The following is a 27,447-nucleotide window of genomic DNA, read 5'->3' as shown; positions in this document are numbered from 1 at the left end:
GATGAATGGATAGATGGATGGAATGGGTGGATAGATGGAGTGGGTGGATGGACGGGGTGTGTGGAGTGTGTGGATGGGGTGGATGGAGTTAGTGGAGGGAGTGGGTGGGTGAATTGATGGATGGAGTGGGTGGGCGGATGGATGGAGTGGATGTGGTGGATGGAGTGGGTGGGTGGGTGGAAGGGGTGGGTGGGTGAATGGAATGGGTAGGTAGATGGATGGATGGAATGGGTGGGTGGATGGATGGATGGAGTGGGTGGATGGTTGGATGGAGTGGGTTGGTGGGTGGATGGATGGATGGGATGGGTGGATGGAGTGGATGGATGGATGGGTTGGGTGGAGTGGGTGGATGGATGGATGGAGTGGGTGAAGTTGAGGGAGTGGATAGATGGAAAGGTAGAGTGGGTGGATGGGTGGGATGGAGGATTGAGTGGGGGGATGGATAGATGCAATTGGTGGAGTGGGTGAGTGGAGTAGAGTGGGTGGAGTGGGTGGGTGGAGTGGATGGATGGGGTGGATGGAGTTGGGGTTGGTGGAGGGAGTGGGTGGGTGAATGGATGGATGGAGTGGGTGGGTGGATGGATGGAGTGGATGTGGTGGATGGAGTGGGTGGGTGGGTGGAAGGGGTGGGTGGGTGAATGGAATGGGTGGGTAGATGGATGGATGGAATGGGTGGGTGGGTGGATGGATGGAGTGGGTGGATGGTTGGATGGAGTGGGTTGGTGGGTGGGTGGATGGATGGGGTGGGTGGATGGAGTGGATGGATGGATGGGTTGGGTGGAGTGGGTGGATGGATGGATGGAGTGGGTGGAGTTGAGGGAGTGGATAGATGGAAAGGTAGAGTGGGTGGATGGGTGGGATGGAGGATTGAGTGGGGGGATGGATAGATGCAATTGGTGGAGTGGGTGAGTGGAGTAGAGTGGGTGGAGTGGGTGGGTGGAGTGGATGGATGTCTGGATGGATGGAGTGAATGGATGGATGGATGTAGCAGGAGGATGGATAGATGGATGGATGGATGGATGGATGGAGTGGGTGGAGTGGATGGATGGATCGAGGGATGGATGGAGTGCATGGATGGATGGATGGATGGAGTGGATGGATGGATGAGCAGGAGGATAGATGGATGGATGGATGGAGTGGGTGGAGTGGATGGATGGAAGGGGCGGGTGGATGCATGGAGTGGATAGATGTATGGATGGATGGAGTGGGTGGATGGAGTGGGTGGAGGGATGGAGTGGGTGGATGGATGGATGAATGGAGTGGATGGGTAGATGGAGTGAATGGATGGAGTAGATGGATGGAAGGATGGGTGGATGAATGAAAAGGAGTGGGTGGATGGATGGATGGAGTGGGTAGGTGGATGGAGTGGGTGGATGGAGTGGGTGGGTGGATTGGGTGTGTGGAGTGGATGGATGAATGGGGTGTGTGGAGTGGATGGATGGATGGGGTGGGTGGAGTGGATGAATGGATGGGGTGGATGGATGGAGTGGATGGATGGATAGATGGATGATGGAGTGGGTGGGTGGGGTGCATGGAGGGAGTGGATGGATAGGTGCAGTGGGTGGATAGGTGGGGTGGGTGGAGCGGATGGATGGGTGGATTGGATGGATGGAGTGGGTGGATGGGTGGGTGGATGAAGTGGGTGGATGGATGGATGGGGCAGAGTGCATGGATGGACGGAGTAGGTGGGTGAATGGGGTGGTTGAAGTGGATGGATGGATGGGGTAGTTGAAGTGGATGGATGGATGGATGGGGGTGGGTGGAGTGGGTGATTGGATGAAGTGGGTGAAGTTGGTGGATAGATGGGGGGTGGAATGGGTGGGGTGGTTGGGTGGAGTGGGTGGATGGATGGATGGAGTGAATGGATGGATGGATGATGGAGTGGGTGGGTGGAGTGCGTGGAGGGAGTGGATGGTTATGTGCAGTGGGTGGATGGCTGGGGTGGGTGGAGTGTATGGGTGGGTGGAGTGGATGGATGGAGTGGGTGGATGGGTGGATGGTTGGAGTGGGTGAATGGATGGATGGGGCAGAGTGCGTGGATGGACAGAGTAGGTGGGTGAATGGGTGGTTGGAGAGGATGGATGGGATAGTTGAAGTGGATGGATGGGTGGATGGATGGATGGGATGGGTGGAGTGAGTGGGTGGATGAAGTGGGTGAAGTTGGTGGATAGATGGGGGTGGAATGGGTAGGGTGGATGGGGTGGATGGGTGGAGTGGGTGGATGGATGGATGGATGGATGGAGTGGATGGATGGATGGATGGATGGATGGAGTGGGTGGATGGGGGAGTGAGTGTAGTGGGTGGATGGATGGGTGGAGTGGGTGGATGGATGGGGTGGGTGGATGGATGGATAAGGTGAGTGGGTGGATGGATGGATGGAGTGGGTGGATGGATTGGGTTTGTGGAGTGGATGGATGGATGGGGTGGATGGATGGAGTGGATAGGTTGATGGAGTGGATGGATGGAAGGAGTGGGTGGATGGATAGATGGATGCAGTGGATGGATGGATGATGGAGTGGGTGGAGTGGATGGATGGAGTGGATGGATGGATGGAATGGGTGGCAGGATGGATGGATGGAGTGGGTGGGTGGATGGATGGAGTGGGTGGATGGATGGAGTGGGTGGAGGGATGGAGGGATGGATGGAGTGGGCGGAGGGATGGATGAAGTGGGTGAATGGATGAATGGATGAAGTGGAAGGTTGGATCGAAAGATGGATGGAAAGGTGGAGTGGGTAGATAGGTGGGATGGATGGAGTGGGTAGATGGATGGATGGAGTGGATGGATGGAGTGGATGGGTGGGTGGAGTAGATAAATGGGTAGAATGGATGGGTGGGTGGAGTGGATGGATGGAGTGGGTGAATGGGTGGGTGGAGTTGGTGGATGGATGGATGGGGTGGAGTTAGTGGATGGAGCAACTGGGTGGATAGATGGGGTGGGTGGATGCATGGGGTGGGTGGAGTGGGTTGATGCAGTGGTTGGAGTTGATGGGGTGGATGGTTGGAGTGGGTGGGGTGGATGGGGTGGGTGGATACATGGGGTGGGTGGATGGATGGAATGGATAGAGTGGGTGATTGGGTGGAGTGGGTGGATGGATGGGGTGGGTGGGTAGATGGGATGGATGGATGGAGTGTGTGAGTGGATGGTTGGAGTGGGTGGGTGGATTGTGTGATTGGATTGGGTGGGTGGGTGGAGTGGGTGGATTGGATGGAGTGGACTGATGGAGTGGGTGGATGGGTGGATAGATGGAGTGGGTGGATGGGTGGATGGGTGAATGGAGTGGATGAATGGATGGATGGAATGAGTGGATAGATGGAGTGGGTGGATGGATGAGGTGGGTAGAGTGTGTGGATGGGGTAGATGGAGTTGGGGTGGGTGGCTGAATGGATGGATGGAGTGGGTGGGTGGATGGATGGAGTGGATGTGGTGGATGAAGTGGATGGGTGGATGGGGTGGGTGAATGGAATGGGTGGGTAGATGGATGGATGTAATGGGTGGGTGGATGGATGGATGGAGTGGGTGGATGATTGGATGGAGTGGGTTGGTGGGTGGATGGATGGATGGGGTGGGTGGATGGATTGGGTGGATGGGGTAGGTGGATGGAGTGGATGGATGGATGGGTTGGGTGGAGTGAGTGGGTGGATGGATGGATAGAGTGGGTGGAGTTTAGGGAGTGGATAGATGGACAGGTAGAGTGGATGGATGGGTGGGATGGAGGATGAAGTGGGTGGATGGATAAATGCAATTGGTGGAATGGGTGAGTGGAGTAGAGTGGGTGGAGTGGGTGGATGGAGTGGATGGATGGATGGAGCGGATGGATGGATGGATGTAGCAGGAGGATAGATGTGTTGGAAGGGGCGATCTCCGGGGGCCAGGTTGTGCTCACCCGGTCACCCCCAAGATCCACCTCTCCCACAGAACTTGCCGAGTCTTGATTGGGAGGTCCCCACCGGGGAGGACTTCGGGTCTAGGATCGTACACACTGAGCTCACACCACACTACGAACGTACACCACACCGTTGGATTCTAGTAACAAGTTCTTTATATAGCAAATAACGAAGGAAGCACTCTCATATACACTGTGGTCCAGGGACCACAAAGTCTTGGAGGATTCGGGAAGGGGGAAGCGGGACAGTCTTTTAGTATCTGGGTCAGTACGCGGCGTACCCTACGCACAGCTCTCAATCCTCGAGCCGGGGGGTACGGCATGATGGTCGTACTGGCTGCCTCACCTCCGTCGAGTCGGCTCGGTCGTGATGGTGGTCTCGATGGTCCAGCCAGACCAGAGTACTCCTCGAGCCGCGACGAGGTCAGCTGGGCTCGATCTGGAGAGGTTCGTGAGAGCCGCGACAGCGTCAGCAGGGCTCCGATAGTCTTAGAGGTCGAGCCGCGACAGCGTCAGCAGGGCTCTGATGGTTACAAGTTCAGCTTGAGCCGCGACAGCGTCAGCAGGGCTCCGATGGTTGCAGGTTCAGCTCGAGCCGCGACAGCGTCAGCAGGGCTCCGATGGTTGCAAGTTCAGCTTGAGCCACGACAGCGTCAGCAGGGCTCCGATGGTTGCAGGTTCAGCTCGAGCCGCGACAGCGTCAGCAGGGCTCCGATGGTTGCAAGTTCAGCTTGAGCCGCGACAGCGTCAGCAGGGCTCTGATGGTTACAAGTTCAGCTTGAGCTGCGACAGCGTCAGCAGGGCTCAGAGGTTCAGGCGGAGTCTTCTTAGGGTCAGCCACGATCAGATCAGCAGGGCTTCAGGTCCAAGATACAACTGTCCGCTAGTTGTCGGGCCGCCCCAGTTATAGTCCTTCTGCTCTTTGATCTCCGGACCCTCGCAGGCGGAGGTCTCAGGCCCTGGGGGCTGGTCGCTGGCGAGGTCCGGCGGTTGGCTCTTTGATCCCTTTGAAAGATGGGTCCGGCAATTCCCAGACGCCCAGCGGGTCTGGAGCCAGCCCTCGGGGAGGCCAGAGGTGCGATCGAAACTGGCCCACAGGGGAGGGCCAAAGGTGTGACAGAAACCAGCCCCTCAGGGGAGGCCGGAGGTGCCATCGAAACTCCCTGGCTTATCTCACTCGGGAGCTTTTTACCCCCCAGCCGGGACTGGCGCGCCTTTGGAGTCTGGGTTTCGCTGGGGCCGGGGTCACGCTAGGCCCAGGGAGACAGGGATGTCGGGAAGGGGAGATGGCATCCGGGCCTTGTGGGGCATGCAAGGTTAGGCGCTGGGAGTGGAGCGGGGAAGGCAGGCCTGGTCGAGGTCCCAGGGGGATCTAGGCTTAACTGGGGTAGGACGACCAGGCTCGCAGGGGACTCGGGGTACAGGCCTACGCTCACAGGGTGTGGAGGGACAGAGGCGAACCACGCCACGAGGCCGGTTCCAACACGCGTCCCCCCCAGCTGAAGGCGGGGAGAACTACCCATCCTCTTGGGGGTTCTCTTCGCTGAGGCGGAAGAATCTGGACAGGCCGTCTGCGTTGGCGTGGTCAGAGCCAGGCCGGTGTTCAACAGTGAAGTCCATCCCCTGGAGGGAGATGGACCAGCGCAGCAATTTGGGGTTCTCCCCTCTCATCTGCATTAGCCACCGGAGAGGTCGGTGGTCGGTCTGGACCCGGAAGTGAGTACCGAACAGGTAGGGCCTCAGCTTCTTCAGGGCCCAAACCACCGCAAAGGCTTCCCGCTTGATGGTGCTCCACCTTTGTTCTCGAGGGAGTAGCCTCCGGCTAATGAATGCCACTGGTTGGTCTAGGCCGTTCTCGTTCACCTGGGACAGGACAGCTCCGATGCCATGCTCGGACGCGTCCGTCTGGACTACAAACTCTCGTGAGTAGTCGGGGGCCTGTAGGATGGGGGCGGTGCACAAGGCGTCTTTCAACGTTTCGAACGCCTCTTGGCAGGCGGAGGTCCAGCTGACTTTCTTCGGCTGGTTTTTGGAGGTTAACTCCGTGAGGGGGGCTACGATGCTGCCGTAACTCTTGATGAACCAGCGGTAGTACCCCGTGAGCCCTAGAAACGCCCCGCACTTCCGTCTGGGTCGTGGGTGCCTCCCAGGCCACGATGGCATCGATCTTGGGCTGGAGGGGGGCTACGAGACCGCTTCCGACCTGGTGCCCGAGGTAGATTACGGACCCTTGTCCGATCTGGCACTTGCTTGCCTTAATGGTGAGACCAGCCCTGCTCAGGGCGGTCAGCACCGCCCAGAGGTGCTGGAGGTGCTCAGGCCAGTGGGAACTGTACACTGCGATATCGTCCAGATACGCAGCGCTGAACTCTTCCAACCCCGCCAGGACCTGGTTCACCAGTCGCTGGAAGGTGGCGGGGGCGTTCTTCATTCCGAAGGGCATCACCGGGAAATGGTAGTGACCATCCGGGGTGGAGAAAGCGGATCTTTCCTTTGCTCCCTCGGTGAGGGCGATCTGCCAGTACCCACTGGTCAGGTCGAATGTGCTGAGGAAACGAGCAGCCCCGAGGCGATCGATAAGCTCGTCTGCTCGGGGGATGAGATGAGCATCGGTTCTGGTGACTGCGTTGAGCCCGCGGTAGTCAACGCAAAACCTCAGCTCGGGAACAGCACCGGGGGCGGCTGCCTTCGGAACCAGGACCACGGGGCTAGCCCATGGGCTGTCAGAGGCTTCGACCACCCCGAGAGCTAACATCTTCGATACCTCGGCCTTGATGCAGGCCCGGACTCGGTCAGGGACGCGGTAGGCTCTGTGCCGTACCGGTGGGCTGTCCCCGGTGTCCACGTCGTGGACGCACCAGTTGGTGACGCCGGGGGTGAGGGAGAAAAGGTCCGAGAATTGTCCCAGTAACTGGCGACAGTCCTCGCGCTGCTCGGAAGAGAGGGAGGAGGAGAGACTCTCCCCCTCTACGGAGCCATCTTTTTCTTTTGTGGACAGGAGATCGGGGAGAGGCTCCGTTTCTTCTTCTTCCCCATCTTCCGTGGCGAGGAGTAAGCTCAACTCGGATCGGGCAAAGTGGGGTTTGAGGCGGTTTACGTGAAGGACCCGCAAGGGGTTCCGGGGGGACTCCACGTCGATGAGATAAGTCACCTGACTCTTGCGTTCTACCACCTTGAAGGGCCCTGTCCACTTGTCTTGCAGGGCACAGGGCTCCACGGGGGCCATCACCCAGACCCGCTGTCCAGGCTGAAACTCGACCAGAGTGGCATTTTGGTCATACCACCGTTTCATTTCTTCTTGGCTGGCCTCGAGGTTTGCCTCGGCCAGCTCTCGGAACTTCCTCGTCTGGTTCCGGAGGGCCAGAATGTATCGAAACACATCGGGAGGGGGCTCTGGGGCCGCCGTCTCCCACCCTTCCTTGACCAGGGTGAGGGGTCCCCGGATGGGGTGCCCGTAGAGCAGCTCGAAGGGGCTGAACCCCAGGGACTTCTGGGGGACTTCGCGGTATGCGAAGTGGAGACAGGGAAGGAGGACGTCCCACTTACGCCTCAGGGGCTCTTCGAGTCCCATGATCATTCCTTTGAGGGTCCGGTTGAAGCGTTCCACCAGACCGTTACCCTGGGGGTGATATGGGGTGGTGAACTTGTACGTCACCCCACATTGTTGCCAAAGGGACTTCATGTATTTCGAGATGAAGTTGGTCGCTCGGTCGCTGACGACTTCTCGAGGGAATCCCACCCGGGAGAAGATGGCCATGAGGGCCCGCCCCACGACGGGGGCGGTCACCGTTCGGAGGGGAATGGCTTCGGGGTATCGGGTGGCATGGTCTACCAGCACCAGGATAAAGCGGTGCCCCAAGGAGGTCCGGGGGTCGAGGGGGCCCACAATGTCGATTCCCACCCTCTCAAAGGGGGTACTGACCACGGGGAAGGGTTGGAGAGGAGCCTTGCGCTTCCCTCCGCTCTTTCCGCTGGACTGACAAGTGGGGCAGGACTTACAGTGGGCCTCCACACCGGAGCGCATGCCCGGCCAGTAGAAGTGGGTGACCAGGCGCTGGTACGTTTTGTCTTGTCCCAAGTGTCCCGCCAGGGGCACGTCATGGGCCAGGTTCAGGAGAAAGCCGCAGAAGCGTAGGGGGACCACCAGCACTCGGCCGGACCCTAGTTCGGCGGACTTTTGCTCGCTGTATAAGAGGCCGTTTTCCCAATAGACAAAGTGGGAGCCAGACTGGTCACCGGCGGCCTGGGCGGCGGCCTGCTGCCGCGGCCCCACCAAGGATGGACAGGATGTCTGCTCTAGGCAGAATTCTTCTCGGGACGGTCCCCCTTCCTGGCGCCATTGGGCCAGCTCAGGAAGGTCGTCCAAGCTCGGGGTCAGTTCAACACTAGGGCCGAGGGGACCTGCGTCGGCGGGGAAGCTCTCCCTGGGGAACAGCTCAGTGGTCTCAAAGGATTCAGGGACCTCGGGGTCCTCGGGGGTCGCCGGTGCCACCTCTAAGGTCGCCCCTTCGGGGGTGGTCCTTCGGGCGGTCATCGACCGGGTACTCACACAGGCCCACTCGGGTAGGCCCACCCTCTCTAAGTGGGTCCTTTTCTCAACCCGCTGCCATGGGGAGCTCTCTAGATCGTTGCCGAGCAGGCAGTCCACAGGCATGTCGGAGCGGACTGCCACTCGTAACTCCCCAGAGACGCCCCCCCATTCGAACGGGACTTGAGCTATCCGGCAGGTGTGGACGGAGTTATCAGCTGCGATCACCCTGCAGGAGATGTGGGGAACAATCTGGGCTTCGGTGACGAGGTGCCGTTTGACGGCGGTGATACTGGCCCCAGTGTCTCGGAGCGCCCCTATGTGATGGCCATTGACAGTCACCTGCTGTCGGTATTTCTCTGTGTTGTCGGGTAGGGGAGCTCCGGGGACCATCTCCCTATCACCCAGGGAGACTAACATCATAGCTGCGGGGTCTGCTCCCTCGAACTCTTCCTCCCCCTCCTCTTCTAGGGCTACTGAGGTGATGTGGCACACTGGGAGCCCTGCAGCGGCAGGCTTCTGGAACAAGGGGCAGCGGGGGTCATTGGCATAGTGCCCGGGTTTCTGGCAATGGTAGCAGGTTTGGCTGACTCGGGCCCTGGCTTAGCTGGGGGAAACCCTGCGCGCGCTGTGGGAGGTGAGGTGCCGGGCTGGTTTCTGGGGGGACTACGCGGGGACCCTACCTGGGAACCCCTCTGTCTATTCTGATTCCCCCCTCCCCTCTGGCGGGACGATCCCTGTTCATTTCGGCCAGAATCTCCCCCGGGCCCCCGGGGGACTCTGGTGCTCACCCAGCGATCGGCCTCGACGGCCAGCTTCCGGGGGTCAGCCAACTTGCTGTCCAGGAGGTGCTGTCGGAGTTCCACAAAGCAATTCCGGGACAAATGTTCATATGCAATGAGGTCGATGAGCCCCTCGAAGGTGGATACTTTGCTGCCCTTGATCCACCCTTCCAGGGCCCGGCTGTAGAAATTGACATATTCCACCCACGTGGTGCCGGGTATCTTCCTGCATTCTCGGAAGCGTTGGCGGTACATTTCTGGGGTGAGCCCGTACCTTGTGAGGAGGGCCTCTTTCATGTGGCTGTAGGAGGTCTGTTCGGCAGACGGTAGGTCGAGTAGGGTGTCTCTCCCCTCACTCAGGAATCGACCCCACAGCCCGGCTCCCCAATCTTTCTGCGGAACTCGGTGGGAGGTCATAGCTACCTCGTAGGCCTTGAACCATTGCTGGATGTCATCGTTTTTATAATATTCTTTGACCACATCCTTGGGGATGTGGACCTTGGGTTCCACTGGGGGAACAGACTCTCGGGTCGCTGCTGTTTTGTTGCCTTCGTTCCGGGCCTTTAGTTCTATTTCCAATACGCTGCGCTCGTGCTCCAGCTGGAGCTTCTTTCCGTCATGTTCTCGCTGGAGTTTCTTCTCCTCCAGTTCTCCTTGCAGCCGTAGCTGCTCGATGGCTAGCTTTTTCTCGGCCAGCTTGAGTTCTACCTCCATCTTTAAACGGGCTAGTTCTAGCTCGTGGCTTCGGTTGCGTTCTCGGTCGGTCATCTCTTCTCGAGATAGACCTCTCTCCGTGCTGTGAGTCCGCGTCGGGGACTCTGCTCTTTCTTGCTCTGGGGCGTGGGTTTCGATCAGTGGTGCTCCCCCTCCATCGGCTTCTGTCCGTGCTGGAGGTTGGGCTCCGGTCTCCACCCAGGCTGTTAGAGCTTGTTGAAAGTCCTCTTTGGTGTTTAATCCCATTGACGGGATACGGAGATCTTTGCAGAATTGCTTGAGCTCACGGTGCGAATAGTCTCCCAGCAGCTCCATCTGGAAGGTGGTCTTGTCGCTCGTGAGGCTCATGGTTGCTCTTCGTTCGGGTAGTGTGTCAGTGCTGTACGATCCCTAGACGTAGGTTCTTATCGCGACGCTGCCACCAATGTTGGAAGGGGCGATCTCCGGGGGCCAGGTTGTGCTCACCCGGTCAAAGTAGTGTGGCTCACTGGTTAGAGGCGGCAGACACGAGAGCAGAGGACGGCCCGGGACCAGGGTTCGATTCCCAGCGCGGCAGGTTTCTGGACCAGGGTCAGCAGACTCGATAATTCTCTCGCCTCGGTGCCCACTCTGATCAGCGTTCACACTCGGCAACTCTGGGCATTAGCTTGCCTCATCTTCACTAACGGCCCCACCAGACCGCCGGGGATGCCTGGTCTCACCCTGGAGATACCCATTAAGGGACCATCTCTCAGGGAAGCCAGGAAGGGTTTCGCAGCGGTCGAAGCGCCTTGGGACCCTACGGGTAAGTAGTGCGCTATATAAATGCCTATACACACACCCCCAAGATCCACCTCTCCCACAGAACTTGCCGAGTTTTGATTGGGAGGTCCCCACCGGGGAGGACTTCGGGTCTAGGATCGTACACACTGAGCTCACACCACACTACGAACGGACACCACACCGTTGGATTCTAGTAACAAGTTCTTTATATAGCAAATAACGAAGGAAGCACTCTCATATACACCGTGGTCCAGGGACCACAAAATCTTGGAGGATTCGGGAAGGGGGAAGCGGGACAGTCTTTTAGTCTCTGGGTCAGTACGCGGCGTACCCTACGCACAGCTCTCAATCCTCGAGCCGGGGGGTACGGGATGATGGTCGTACTGGCTGCCTCACCTCCGTCGAGTCGGCTCGGTCGTGATGGTGGTCTCAATGGTCCAGCCGGACCAGAGTACTCCTCGAGCCGCGACGAGGTCAGCAGGGCTCGATCTGGAGAGGTTCGTGAGAGCAGCGACAGCGTCAGCAGGGCTCCGATAGTCTTAGAGGTCGAGCCGCGACAGCAGGGCTCTGATGGTTACAAGTTCAGCTTGAGCCGCGACAGCGTCAGCAGGGCTCCGATGGTTACAGGTTCAGCTCGAGCCGCGACAGTGTCAGCAGGGCTCCGATGGTTGCAAGTTCAGCTTGAGCCGCGACAGCATCAGCAGGGCTCCGATGGTTGCAGGTTCAGCTCGAGCCGAGACAGCGTCAGCAAGGCTCCGATGGTTGCACGTTCAGCTTGAGCTGCGACAGCGTCAGCAGGGCTCAGAGGTTCAGGCGGAGTCTTCTTAGGGTCAGCCACGATCAGATCAGCAGGGCTTCAGGTCCAAGATACAACTGTCCGCTAGTTGTCGGGCCGCCCCAGTTATAGTCCTTCTGCTCTTTGATCTCCGGACCCTCGCAGGCGGAGGTCTCAGGCCCTGGGGGCTGGTCGCTGGCAAGGTCCGGCGGTTGGCTCTTTGATCCCTTTGAAAGATGGGTCCGGCAATTCCCAGACGCCCAGCGGGTCTGGAGCCAGCCCTCGGGGAGGCCAGAGGTGCGATCGAAACTGGCCCACAGGGGAGGGCCAAAGGTGTGACAGAAACCAGCCCCTCAGGGGAGGCCGGAGGTGCCATCGAAACTCCCTGGCTTATCTCACTCGGGAGCTTTTTACCCCCCAGCCGGGACTGGCGCGCCTTTGGAGTCTGGGTTTCGCTGGGGCCGGGGTCACGCTAGGCCCAGGGAGACAGGGATGTCGGGAAGGGGAGATGGCATCCGGGCCTTGTGGGGCATGCAAGGTTAGGCGCTCGGAGCCGGGAGTGGAGCGGGGAAGGCAGGCCTGGTCGAGGTCCCAAGGGGATCTAGGCTTAACTGGGGTAGGACGACCAGGCTCGGGTTGCAGGCTACACTAACGGGGGGCTGCGCAGGGGACTCGGGGTACAGGCCTACGCTCACAGGGTGTGGAGGGACAGAGGCGAACCACGCCACGAGGCCGGTTCCAACAAGATGGATGGATGGATGGAGTGGGTGGAGTGGATGGATGGATCGAGGGATGGATGGAGTGCATGGATGGATGGATGGATGGAGTAGATGGATGGATGAGCAGGAGGATAGATGGATGGATGGATGTAGTGGGTGGAGTGGATGGATGGAGGGGGTGGGTGGATGGATGGAGTGGATGCATGTATGGATGGATGGAGTGGGTGGATGGATGGAGTGGGTGGAGGGATGGAGTGGGTGGATGGATGGATGCATGGAGTTGATGGATGGATGGAGTGGATGGATGGAGTAGATGGATGGATGGATGGATGGATGGGTGGATGAATGAAAAGTAGTGGGTGGATGGATGGATGGATGGAGAGGGTAGATGGATGGAGTGGGTGGATATAGTGGGTGGGTGGATTGGGTGTGTGGAGTGGATGGATGAATGGGGTGGGTGGAGTGGATGGATGGATGGGGTGGGTGGAGTGGATGGATGGATGGGGTGGATGGATGGAGTGGATGGATGGATAGATGGATGCTGGAGTGGGTGGGTGGGGTGCATGGAGGGAGTGGATGGATAGGTGCAGTGGGTGGATGGGTGGGGTGGGTGGAGTGGATGGGTGGGTGGAATAGATGGATGGAGTGGGTGGATGGGTGGGTGGATGGAGTGGGTGGATGGATGGATGGGGCAGAGTGCATGGATGGACGGAGTAGGTGGGTGAATGGGGTGGTTGGAGTGGATGGATGGAAGGGGTAGTTGAAGTGGATGGATGGGTGGATGGATGGATGGGGTGGGTGGAGTGGGTGGATGGATGAAGTGGGTGAAGTTGGTGGATAGATGGGGGTGGAATGGGTGGGGTGGTTGGATGGAGTCAGTGAATGGATGAATGGAGTTGAAGGATGGATGGAGTGGGTGGATGGGGGAGTGGGTGTAGTGGGTGGATGGATGGGTGGAGTGGGTGGATGGAAGTGGTGGGTGGATGGATGGATAAGGTGGGTGTGTGGATGGATGGATGAATGGATGGATGGAGTGGATGGATGGATGGGGTGGATGGATGGAGTGGATAGGTCAATGGAGTGGATGGATGGAAGGAGTGGGTGGATGGATGGATGGATGCAGTGGGTGAAGTGGATGGATGGATGATGGATGGATGATGGAGTGGGTGGGTGGGGTGGGTGGGTTGGGTGGAGGGAGTGAATGGATAGGTGCAGTGGGTGGATGGGTGGAGTGGTGGAGTGGATGGATGGGTGGATGGATGAATGAATGGATGGAGTGGATAGATGGATGGATGGAGAGGGTGGGTTGATTGGGTGGGTGGATGGATGGATGGGTGGGGTGGGCGGAGTGGATGTATGGATGGGGTGGATGGATTGAGTGGATGGGTCGATGGAGTGGATGGATGGAAGGAGTGGGTGGATGGATGGATGGGTGGATGGATGGAGTGGGTGGATGGAGTGGGTGGGTGGATTGGGTGTGTAGAGTGGATGGATGGATTGGGTGGGTGGAGTGGAGTGGATGGATGGATGGGGTGGGTAGAGTGGATGGATGGATGGGGTAGATGGATGGAGTGGATGGGTCGCTGGAGTGGATGGATGGAAGGAGTGGGTGGATGGATGGATGCAGTGGGTGGAGTGGATGGATGGATGATGGATGATGATGGAGTGGGTGGGTGGGATGGGTGGAGGGAGTGGATGGATAGGTGCAGTGGGTGGATGGGTGGAGTGGGTGGAGTTGATGAGTGGGTGGATGGATGGTCGAATGGATGGATGGAGTGGGTGGATGGATGGAGGGGTTGGGTGGTTTGGGTGGGTGGAGTATATGGATGGATGGGGTGGTTGGAGTGAATGGATGGGTAGATGTATTGGGTGGGTGGAGTGGGTGGACGGATGGATGGATGGGTGGAGTGGGTGGATGGATGGGTGAGGTGGAATAGGTGGGGTGAATGAGGTGGGTGAGGTGGATGGGTGGAGTGGGTGGATAAAGTGGATGGATGGATAGATGGATGGAGTTGATGGATGGATAGATGAATGGAGTGGGTGGATGGATGGATGGAGTGGGTGGGTGGATTGGGTGGGTGGAGTGGATGGATGGATGGATGGGGTGGGTGGAGTGTATGGATGGATGGGGTGGTTGGAGTGAATGGATGGGTAGATGGATTGGGTGGGTGGAGTGGGTGGACGGATGGATGGATGGTTCGAGTGGGTGGATGGATGGGTGGGGTGGAATAGGTGGGGTGAATGAGGTGGGTGAGGCGGATGGGTGGAGTTGGTGGATAAAGTGGATGGGTGGATGGATGGATGGAGTGGATGGATGGATAGATGGATGGAGTGGGTGGATGGATGGATGGAGTGGGTGGGTGGATTGGGTGGGTGGAGTGGATGGATGGATGGGGTGGAGTGGATGGATGGATGGGGTGGATGGATGGAGTGGATGGGTCGATGGAGTTGATGTATGGAAGGGGTGGGTGGATGGATGGATGGATGATGGATGGATGATGGAGTGGGTGGAGGGAGTGGATGTATAGGTTCAGTGGGTGGATGGGTGAAGTGGGTGGAGTGGATGGGTTGTTGGATGGATGGATGAATGAATGGATGGAGTGGGTGGATGAATGGATGAAGGGGTGGGTGGATTGAGTGGGTGGATGGATGGATGAACGGATGGGTGGGTGGAGTGGATGGATGGATTGGGTGGATGGATGGAGTCGATGGGTCGATGGAGTGGATGGATGAAAGAGTAGGTGGATGGATGGAGTGGGTGGAGTGAAGTGGATGGATGGATGATGGAGTGGATGGGTGGGGTGGGTGGAGGGAGTGGATGGATAGGTGCAGTGGGTGGATGGGTGGGGTAGGTGAAGTGGATGGGTGGGTGGAGTGGATGGATGGAGTGGGTGGATGGGTGGGTGGAGTGGGTGTATGGAGTGGGTGAATAGATGGATGGGGTGGAGTGTGTGGATGGATGGAGTAGGTGGATGGATGGGGTGGTTGGAGTGGATGGATGGATGGAAGGATGGGGTGGTTGGAGTGGATGGATGGGTAGATGGATGAACGGGGTTGGTGGAGTGGGTGGATGTATGGGATCGGGTAAAGTGAATGGATTGATGGGTGGGGTGGAAAAGGTGGGGTGGGTGGGGCAAATGAGGTTGATGGGTGGAGTGGGTGGATGCAGTGGATGGATGAATGCGGTGGGTGGAGTGGATGGATGGATGGGGTTGATGGATGGAGTGAATGGATCGATAGAGTGGATGGATGGATGGAGTGGGTGGAGTGGATGGATGGATGGATGATGAAGTGGGTGGGTAGGGGGGGTGAAGGGAGTGGATGGATAAGTGCAGTTCGTGGATGGGTGGGGTGGGTGGAGTGGGTGGTGTGGAGTGGGTGGGTGGGTGGAGTGGATGGATGGAGTTGGTGGATGGGTGGGTGGAGTGGGTGGATGGAGTGAGTGAATGGATGGATGGAGTAGGTGGATGGATGGGATGGTTGGATTGGATAGATGGGTGCGCTGGTTGGAGTGGATGGATAGATAGATGGATGGATGGGTTGGTTGGAGTGGGTCAACGGTTGGATGGGATGGGTGGAGTGGGTGAATGGATGGGTGGGGAGGAATTGGTGGGGTGGGTGGGGTGAATGAGGTGGATGGGTGGAGTGGGTGGATGGGTTGAATGGAGTGGATGGATCGATGGATGTAGTGGGTGGAGTGGGTAGAGTGTGTGGATGGAAGGATGGGTGGAGTGGGTGGAGTTGGTGGGTGGATGGATGGAGTTTGTGGATGGATGGATTGATGAATGGAGTGGATGGGTGGATGGATAGGTGGATAAGTGGTTGGATGGAGTGGGTGGATGGAGTTGGTGGATAGATGGATGGATGGGGTGGGTTGATGGATGGGGTGGGCGGAGGGATAGATGGGGTGGGTGGAGTTGATGGGTGGAGTGAATGGATGGATGAATGGAGTCGGTGGGTGGATGGTTTGGAGGGGTGGATGGAGTGGGTGGGTGGATGGAGTGGGTGGATGGGTGGTGTGGGTGGGTGGATGAATGTGGTGGATGGATGGATGGAGTGGATAGATGGATGGAGTGGATGGATGGATGGAGTGGGTGGATGGATGGATGGATGGAGTGGGTGGATGGATGGATGGAGTGGATGGGGTAGATGGAGTGGGTGGGTGGGTTGGTTGATGGGGTGGGTGGATGGAGTGGGTGGGTGGATGGATGGAGTGGGTGGGTGGATGGATGGATGGGTGGAGTGGGTGGATATATGGTTGGAGTGAGTGGGTGGGTGGATGGATAGAGTGGGTGGATGGATGGATGGATTGGGTGGTTGGATGGCTGGATTGGGTGGATGGGGTGGGCGGGTAGATGGAGTGGAAGGATGGACGAATGGGTTGGGTGGTTGGAGAGGGTGGGTTGGGTGGGTGAGTGGGTGGGTGGGTGGGGTGGGTGGAGGGAGTGGATGGATGGAAAGGTGGAGTGGGTGGATAGTTTCCCAGGATGCTTGTTTCTGGTCCAGGGAAGACATGGCTTGGCAGGTCGGACTGGACTGTTCCCACAGTTCGTACACCAGTCAAAACGACAAAGTGATCACAGAACACGGTAGTTTTGTGTTTCTATGATTTTTGGGCACAGTGGTTGGACAGATTGTACATTAAAAACTGGATATGTCAGTGGCACTTTTCAAACGATGCATGTGGTTACCACGATCTCTGTTGAATTAAAACGCATGTCAATGACAAAAACAATGAAAACCGAAATTTGAATAGACAATGATATTAGGGAGAGACTGACGGTTTGTTTTCTTTTGAAAATGTTACAGATAATTTACACCCCTGAAGAAGGGCCACAGCCCGAAATGCATTGGGCAATGTGATATTTGATTATACACAGGAGATTTCAGTTATGCTTGCATAATTTACTGAATTGAAAGTACTAGCAAACTAAAAATAAACTTTCATGAGAAGAAGAAGAATTAAGAATTAAAATTTGATTTCAAGTCACACTGGTTTGAAAGATTTCTTTACCTTTACTACAAATGTTGTTTAGAGTGTGAGTGTGGGACGCCCTCTGTTGTGGAGGGCTGCGCATGTAGTGGAGAAGCGTGGCTCAGTGGTTAGAGGCGGCAGACCCAGAAGCTGAGATCGACCGTGGACCAGGGTTTGATTCCCCGCCTCGGCGGGTCTCGGGCTCAAAAATTCCACGGACTCGACAATTCTCGCTCCGGTGCCTACTCAAATCATGGGGTCACACTCTGCAACTCTGGGCAATAGCTTGCTTAATCTCCACTACGGCCCCTCGTGGCGGGATGCCTGGCTTTCACCTTGTGGACACCCTGCTGGGGTTTCTCACAGGGGAATACCAGGACGGGTTCCCTAAGCAAGCGCCAGGATGCCCTTTGGGTGACAGGTTTGCGCTATATAAGTACACCTACATTCACATTCACATTCACATGTATAGTGTTCTTGCAATGTTCAACACCGTCCATCATCCCCCTTTGGTTTTACTTTGTTCGCTCACTAACTTTTAGCCATGCTGAACAGCAGCCACGCTTGTGTACAACATGGCTACAACATATTGGCAAAGCCAGTAGCTCTTGTCTAGGTGAGAGCTATTGGCTTTTCCAATGCTCCTTCACTCTTGCAAACCCACGCATGGCGCGTCGAGCTGCACTGTTGCAGATGTCCACCAGTGTTTAGCCTTACATTGACACTAGTGACATTCCCACGGTGACCTTTGAAGAAACCACATTTACAAATGACTGAGTTAGCCTTCTGCAATGAGCCACATGCCCAAAGAATCAATTTACTCGTCAGCGGTCACCAAAAATCACCGAATACACTTACAGGTTCCTGTAACCCTTTGGAATATTATAACTCGTAAATTTAAGAATAGACAAAATAGTACGATCTCAAACCCTTACATAGTTTTAAGTTAAAGAAAATGAGTACTTTGTACTTGATATTCTGTGTTATTCACAGCTATCGGAAGCATTGTTTTAATTTTAAACGAGAACCTCGTTCGTTTTCATTTATGAAAAGTATTGGGTTTACATTTTACCACTAGAGGGCGGCATTGTATAACGTAACCCTAGTCTTTTCTGAAATGTATTCCAAATCCTCGCACTGAACTCTGGTAGCTGACAAGGCTACTCAAACTGACATGCTTAGTGAAACCTGAGCATTTTAGTTTTGACTATGAAATATGCTGTAACAAACGTGCTTAAACTTCTATATTTACATAGTATATTCCCACGAAATTCTGACCAGTAGATACAGTGATGGAAATGAAAATAATTACATCGGGATCCCATAAATTGGGATCAGGTTGTGCCAGCAGAAAGAACTCAAAAGGCAGAGTCTGGAAGAACGGATGCTGACAAGGAACTTATACACGTGTTTTGCCCCAGAAAACAAAGGCAAATGAGTTACTACGGGGCAGATTTACAAGCCCCTTGCGCCACTTTTGCGTAACTTTTCCTATGTTAAAAGTGACCCAAAAGTGGCGCAAGTGGCTTGTAAATCTGCCCCAAAGTTTGTTCTGGTTTACGTAATTCGTGACAGACTGTATTTCAAAATATCTCACAGGATTAAGGTATAGTCAGTTCAGAGAGTTTTATGTACCCAGAAGGTTCCAGGGCACAACAGCGATAACTCTAGTGGTAAATGCACTTGCTGGAGAAATCATTGTGCAATTGCGCAGTGGTGTCAAAGGTTGGGCTTTTCATCAAATAGCACTGAGGATTAATGTGCCTGCTGTAAAATACAGTGTGTAACACGCAGGTCACGGATTGGTATATTTTGTGTGAAGTGAAAAGCTAGGGGCCTCATTTATGAGAAATGACGCATCGCTGCGTGAAAGCAGCGATGCGTCACTTCTCAGTGCGCACTCCTTGCGACATGATTAAGGCGTCATATTTATAATATGACGCATCATGTCGCAAGGAGTTACAGATACGTCAGTATTTCTGACGTATCTGGAGGCGCAAAAGTGACGCATTGCTGGAGTGTGTCACAAAAGTGACGCAACTCCAGCAATGTGTACTTTCACATGGGCTAGTCCCATGTTGTTAGTGCCTGTGTCAGTCTTACGGCTGCCATGAAGCAGGCGTAAGATTTTGACGCATTAGCGGCTAAGAAATGGCGCAGTGAAATCTGATAGATTTCACTGCGTCACTTCCATGACCCTTTCTTGCGTGAAAACGCCCCCCTTGCATACATTATACCTGGCGCAGGTATAATGTGGCGCAGGGGTTTACAAAGTGACGCATCTAGTTAGATGCGTCACTTTGTAAATATGGCGCAACAAGGCGCATTTTTTACGCCACTGGTGCGTCACAAAAAGTGACGCACCAGCGGCGTAAAAGTGACGCATAGCCTCATAAATGAGGCCCTAGGTGTCTTTGTTATGTAGAGGTGGGCAAGCCTCTGTAAGCTCGAGCCTTAACCCTGGTTCTGGCTCAGCTCGAGGTCCTGTAGGAACTTCAAGCCCATAACGAGCCGAGCTTTCATAGGGCTTCTGTCTGCCTCCCTCTCTCTACCCAAGATGTGGCATTATGGTCAGAGCTGCTGACTGTGGAACAGGGGAATCAGGTTCAAGTCTTGTGGTTGGCTCAACATCCTATTATTCCGGGCAAATCACTGGAACAACAAGGGCTTTATCTCCACTTTTTTGGCTTACAGAGCCAAAAAAGCTGAGATAAAACCAGCACCCTATTTACAAGAGGGTAATAACATGCATATGTTAGCCCCCTTTTTCCCAACGCCTCCCTTTGCATCTCCAATGAGATGCAAAGTGTGCGTTACTGGGCGTACCCCAGATCGACTACCTTGCAAATACTGCTGATGTATCGAGATGGAAGACCTGGTGGCCTCCTGACATGTACCCTCCGGCAGATGCCTCTTCCAAGGCGAAGAATCTTGGCTTCCAGATTGTAAATGTAAAAGTAAATTGATACTTGTATAGCGCACTACTCACCCGCAAGGGTCTCAAGGCGCTTGTACAAATACCGCTGTGGAACCCATCCTGGCTTTCCCTGTGAGGTGTCCACTCCTGGGCACCCCCAAGGTGGAGGCCAGGCATCCTTAGCGTTGTGGGTGCCGTTGTGGAGATTAAGCAAGCTATTGCCCAGAGTTGCAGAGTGGGACTCCATGATTGGAATAGGCACCGAGGCGAGAATTATCAGGTCCGTGGAATTTTGAGCCCAAGACCTGCCGAGGCGGGGAATTGAACCCTGGTCCCGGGCTAGACCTCTGCATCAGGGTCTGCCGCTCTAACCATTGAGCCACACTTCTCCACACAAGATTGATGAAGGCCTTTCCTTTGGGCCTCAGATTCGCGAGCTCACAGGGAAATGCTTTGGCATTTTAAAAATGCTAAGGAAATTCCTTCCGATCTTGTCCCTGGAGCACAGAAAGACCACAGTACAGGCTTTGATAGGCTCCCGCCTAGATTATGCGAATGTGCTCTATCTGGGATTGCCAAAATTTCTTCTTGCGCGCCTTCTGCTAGTGCAGAACTCCGCTGCAAGGGCCATTTTCGGCCTTCATCGAAGAGCAAGTGCATCGGAGCTGCTTAAAAGGCTTCACTGGCTCCCTGTCGCGAGACAGATTACTTTTAAGGCGCTGACTCTCGCCTTTAAGGCACTTCATCTTGCAGGGGCTAGATACATCAGAAGGCGTCTTGCCTTTTATCGGCCCTCCAGAACTCTGAGATCGGCTTCTTTGGCCATGGCTTCTGTTCCTCCCATCAGACGGGCTAGAATTGGAGGCCGCTCTTTTCGATACTTGGCACCACGTTGCTGGAACTCCTTGCCCGTCTCCCTTAGGAAAATCAGCAATCTACTGGTTTTCAGGAAGGAACTGAAGACATGGCTTTTTACCCAGTAATTTTCTCTGCTGCTCTGCATCTGCCCTGGATTGTCTCTCCTTCGGGTCTTTGTCTAAGCGCCGGGACACTCCATGGAGTAGCCGTGCGCTATAAAAGAGACAAAATAACATAACATAACATAACATGTTTACATCGTGATATTTACAAGGCAGCCCACATGATTTTAGCACACATTAGATTAGAAATCTAACGTCTGCTAAAATCCGGATTTAGCCATCCCAAACATAGGGGGTGGATTATGCTGATACGACACTGTGGGTTGCATCAGCAAGGTTATCGCCCTTTTGCAGGGAACATCGCTGGAAAACCAGAGATGTTCCTTACAAAATGGAGATAACCTCGCTATCTCTGGAATTTTTATCGCCCTGGAGTAACGCGTTGTTAATTACGCGCTACCAGGGTTATAAATACCAGAGATAGCCTGCGATAATATAATTATCGCTAAGCACGGCCATTGATGATAATTGCTGGCCATTGTTAACATGCCCCTGTATCTCCCCATTCCTATAGACAATGCATGGGACTTTTATAATGTAACTGATGCTCATGTAAAGCGCTCCAATGCCTTTGGGCTGGGTTCCCTCTATATTTCAAAAACTACAGAAACATGCCCTAAGAGGTAAAAATACTTTTTCAACAAGGGGTGGTGAGGGACAGAGTCTCTGAATTAAGCAGAATACTCTCACCCAGTCAAGAGATCAGGGCTAGATCCAACACCGTTTTTTAGCTCATTGCACCATCCCAGTTTCAGAACCTGGCTGTATGCAAATTAGTCTGTTCCTGTCCCAGTGCATGATAGGAACAGGGCAAACCAAACTACAAAAGCCAATTCTTACACTGGGAAGGAAACAAGCTTCCGGGGACCGGTTTCTGGCATTACAGCCGTCTTCGGCCCGGCTTGCTTGAATCCTGATGGTGCAATGAGCAAGGGACTCATGTCTGAGTATACCCTTCCACGCTTAGGGTGGACAAAATAATTTACAACAAGGGGTGGTGAGGGACAGAGTCTCTGAATTAAGCAGAAAACTCTCACCCAGTCAAGAGATCAGGGCTAGATCCAACACCGTTATTTAGCTCATTGCAACATCCCAGTTTCAGAACCTGGCTGTATGCAAATTAGTCTGTTCCTGTCCCAGTGCATGATGGGAACAGGGCAAACCAAACTACAAAAGCCAATTCTTACACTGGGAAGGAAACAAGCTTCCGGGGACCGGTTTCTGGCATTACAGCCGTCTTCGGCCCGGCTTGCTTGAATCCTGATGGTGCAATGAGCAAGGGACTCATGTCTGAGTATACCCTTCCACGCTTAGGGTGGACAAAATAATTTACAACAAGGGGTGGTGAGGGACAGAGTCTCTGAATTAAGCAGAATACTCTCACCCAGTCAAGAGATCAGGGCTAGATCCAACACCGTTTGTTAGCTCATTGCACCATCCCAGTTTCAGAACCTGGCTGTATGCAAATTAGTCTGTTCCTGTCCCAGTGCATGATGGGAACAGGGCAAACCAAACTACAAAAGCCAATTCTTACACTGGGAAGGAAACAAGCTTCCGGGGACCGGTTTCTGGCATTACAGCCGTCTTCGGCCCGGCTTGCTTGAATCCTGATGGTGCAATGAGCAAGGGACTCATGTCTGAGTATACCCTTCCACGCTTAGGGTGGACAAAATAATTTACAACAAGGGGTGGTGAGGGACAGAGTCTCTGAATTAAGCAGAATACTCTCACCCAGTCAAGAGATCAGGGCTAGATCCAACACCGTTTTTTAGCTCATTGCACCATCCCAGTTTCAGAACCTGGCTGTATGCAAATTAGTCTGTTCCTGTCCCAGTGCATGATGGGAACAGGGCAAACCAAACTACAAAAGCCAATTCTTACACTGGGAAGGAAACAAGCTTCCGGGTAAAAATACAGCCTTATTATAAAGAAACATAAATAGATTCCCATTTACTTGCTGATTTGTACAACGTGAAAACAGTAAATCTGAATAAAACGCTGGTTTCCCGCTCAAATTGTTGATTTAAGCAAATATTTTATTTCACCAAGTCCTTTTTCGCCATTATCGCGCATATAAGAGTTTAGGCTACCAGTTGTACATAACTGTAACTTTTAATAAATATTTGTCAGTGCAGTGCTTTAATGTGACCTATTAATGTCAGTTTCTAAATGTTAAGGAAATACACGAATTTTGAAGAGACCTCATCATATTTGATGTGATGTTTGTTGAGTGATTTACATAGCAAATATTTTCATGGCTCTGTTCATGCACGGGCTCTAAGATCCAAGCCAGAATTTTGTCTCGGCTCTCGCTGGTAATTTGTTGGCTCGCCCACCTCTATTGTTTAGTCACTGGCATAGTCATTAAGGTGTTTGACTCCCACAAGCTCCCAGACAGGATAGGACACAAACAAAGGGAGTGCCGATTGCCCTTTAAGTGGGGTATCTGTGTTGGGCCCTGTTAGAATTGTAAGAGACCTCTGTGCATCAGGGCAGAGTCAACACAATTCACTGGGGCGGGCTCATTCCTGGATTCACCTGAATAATTGCTGCCAGAACTGGAATACTGCAGGATCCCTCTCTATTCGAACTTCATGTACAGAAAATCACTATAGGCCCAATTCACAAAGGTAAACTGAGACGAAAGTCTAACTTTACAGCTTTCGGTATTCACAAAGGGCATTTACGAGCAGTAAAATTAGACTTTTGTCTCAGTTTACCTTAAGCTTTGGTCTTAAGTCTAACTGAGACAAAACTTAAGTTAAACTGAGACAAAATTCTAACTTTACTACTCGTAAATGCCCTTTGTGAATACCAAAACTCGTAAAGTTAGACTTTCGTCTCAGTTTACCTTTGTGAATCTGGCCCTATGTTTTTCGTGCTTTAACATAACACATAATGCAATGTGATATTCACAGTAAGCCATATGATTGTGACACTTAGGTATTTCCCAACTAAATACAAGATAAAATAAAATACAAATTAAATAATAAAATTTCTAGCAGTCACTCGAAGGGTGTCAGTCTTTGCTTGGGTTGTGCTTCATGAGGTAGATTCAGGCATTAAGAGGGTGCAGAGATGAGGGGCTCAAAGATGGAGCCTGAGTAGTTTGCTGTGCCATCCTCAGCTGTGACCATGCTGTTTTAGTCGTTTTTCAGCGATGCGGGCTGGACTTTGAACTCTGTTATGCGTATTGTGGCAGCTCACACTGGGAGGACACCGGCACTTGCATCCCGGTCTGGAATTCGGCCTGGCGGCCACTGCTGTCACTTCAATTCTTCATCTTCTTGCGGCGCACGAGCCCAGGCCAACGCAGACTGTGAGGGCATACGCAAACAGAGCCATGGCGATGAGGGCAGGGAAGAGTGCCAAGACATGTGGCCCCCTGCTGACAGCTGGGATAGAGGGTGCTGCTCCTATGGCTTCGTCTGACCCAGGTCACGAAGCAGGCTCTCAGGAGGTGCCTAGCAGAGGCAAAAGACATGCAGGAGGATGTGAAAAAACAGTGCAACGAGTGACTGTGGGTTCTGTGCATACCGAAGCGGGAGGTTCACAACTCTCTATTGCCAACCGTTTACCCCCTTCTTGCATGGTTAGCTCCAAGGGGAAAAATGTGGATGAGACTCTGGTGGCTGGTGCGTCCACTGAACCTCATGGCTTGGAGTGAGAGACCCGATCCACCGTTGTTACACACCTTCTGAGTACCAATCTTGCTGGAATATGTCACGTTAGTATGCATGTGTTTACAACGCATACCATTACAACGCGGTTGTTACAACAACCACACTGTTACATCACATAACTTTACAACGCATGTTGGAACAACGACTTGCTGTAGGGGGCGCTGGATGGTGTTGGATTTTAAATGCAACACCTTCTGCCCCCTAATGCAAGTCATTGTTCTGACTGGCTTTGTAAAGGTATGCGACGTAACAACGCGGTTGTTGTATTCACCGTGTTGTAATGGCATGCTTTGTCTCGCATGCGTGGTAAACGCTGTTTACCATCTGGCTGCTGACCAAGAACTGCCATTGTGTCCCTTTCAGGAAACGCAAATGGGTTCCCTGGTGGGAGAAATGTCACCTAGGGTATAGGAGGATCCAAAACACAGCTTGAGCGCTTCCCAAAATAAGGCCCAACCTTGGGATGTGACACATGGATCCTTGAAAGAGCCTGGTTGTGAAGATAATAAACCTGTCACCCGATTGCTTGAATATGGGGGTCCCTCTGAGGGTAGGCAACAGCGAGCGCTTCCCTTCCCTGAGGTGGCTGGGGATTTTTTTTCATTAACGGACGGATCTGAATCTTCCTTGGATGGAAATCTGTCCTCAAGTGATGATAAGCCCTTAGATTCAAACAGCAGCCGCATCTCTAATGAGGCAATCTCAACACAGCGCAGGAAGTCAGCACAGAACAAGCAAAAGGGGAAATGGAGCAGGAATAATCGCCAACTAAAATGGCACTATTCAGCCACGCAGCTCCCCTTCCCCAATGGAGATGCATCCTTCAAAGAGCCCGGACAAGAAGATAGAAGCAAGGTAAGTGTGGATATGAGTGAGCCCTGTCCTCAATTTTTCATTTGTTAAAGCACTTTCAAGAACATGTGCGGAGCGATAATATTAAAATTGGCAGCCAAAATACTCCAGAGCGGGATAAGGAAGCTGAATAAAACTTGCTTACACATAGCAGAACGTGTAGCCATGATTGAAGATCACTCCAAGAGACTTGAAGTAGAAGGTTGTGCGGGGAAAACACAAAGCACCTCTCATGGAGCTTGGATGACTGACGCCATGTGGAAGCCAGAGGATCAGAAGAATAGGCAGCACCGGAATAATCTTTGATTGTTAGGGATCCCCGAAGGGGCTGAATGTGACAAACCCCTACAGTTCATGGTAAATCTTCTGAAAGGTGCATTCCCCAATCAATCTAATTGGAATTGGGACAAAGAAATACAATGAGCACATCAATTTCCTTTCATGATAAAGAAGCAGCCACCAACCGTAGAGGCGAAACCTAGAGCCGCGCTGGTCTATTTTGGAAACTTTCTGCTAAGACAATTGGTCTACAAGCAAGCTCACCAGAATTCATAAAAAGTATATGAAGGGATGTTGTTCTTTTCTCAAGCCTGATTCTCGCATGGTACAGTTGAGCTCAGATGGCGTCAACGCCAAATGTTTGATCCATTTCAGCAGATTGGTGCAGAAGTTTTTTGATTGAATCCCGCGAAGCTAAAAGTTAGTTTAAATCGCTTTTCCCACAGTTTTACATCAGAAATTAAGGCTCAAGAATACCTCAATGAACTCAAGTCGAAACTCGGCAGCCCTAATCATCCAAGTTGACTATAACATTTGTACTATAGGTTTCCCGACCTTAAGATACCAGGCTGATTAGAAATAAGTTTAGCATCGACGAATGGTTGAATGCATTTTTCGTTAGCACAGTGGGGTTGGGCGGTGGGTTTACTAGTCAGGCAAACATCATTCAGGGTTGTCCATATTGCTCGGTTTTTGGAGGGGGGTGGCAGGAGGGTTAGGGGGTGGGGTGAGGGCAGGGGGCACGGAGGCCCACACAATGAGGTCGGTATGTTTAAATAGAAGTGTGTATTGGTTATGCGGTATATTCATAGCAACAAGAGGAATTACTGTGTATATTACACTGGTGCTATGGGGAGTAATCCAGGTCTGTTAGATTGCCAGGTATAGAGAATATTAGGATTGTCACTTTAAATGTTTGCAGATTAAACGATCCGCAGAAAAGGCAGAGAGTCTCACAGGGGTTGCAATTCTTGGGTGCAGATTTAGTCCGCCTGCAAGAGACACATATCGAAGAGGCACAGAAGGGAGTATTAAACTTGTTGGGATATACCTTGATTGGTGGGACTTCTCAGAGTGTACTTATTTGAGGGGTAGCAATTTTAGCTCGGAGTAAGTTGCTACAATGCATGCAAACTAAGGTGAACCCTCATGGGAGGTGGGTTTTAAGTGAGTGTTGGCCTTCAGCTTTTTCTCCTTTTACTTTATGTTCAGTTTATGGCAGTACTGCTGATGGCTCTGGGGTTTTCGACTGGCTCTCAAACGAGCTATCAGCCTCTACCAATCATATTCTGTAGAGATTTGAATATTAACTTTCCTTGTGATTGGGTTATAGATGGTCATCAGAATTGCACCAGCAGGAAAACAAATGTTTTACAATCCCTGAGAAACTTATGTCGTGACCATGGGCTTGTTGATGTATGGTCTAGCCTGAGACCAACCAATTATGGGTAAAACATATTACTCAGTGCCACACCAGACGCATGCCCATTTAGATAACTTTTTGGTATCTTCTATGATCCAGGATGTCAATATAGACCTTCTCCCCCGGATTTCGTCAGATCATAACCCATTAATATTAGGGATCAAGAGGAAAGG

Source organism: Lissotriton helveticus, chromosome 6 (assembly GCF_964261635.1).
Source record: "Lissotriton helveticus chromosome 6, aLisHel1.1, whole genome shotgun sequence".
Lineage (NCBI taxonomy): Eukaryota > Metazoa > Chordata > Amphibia > Caudata > Salamandridae > Lissotriton > Lissotriton helveticus.
This window is presented reverse-complemented; position numbering follows the sequence as displayed.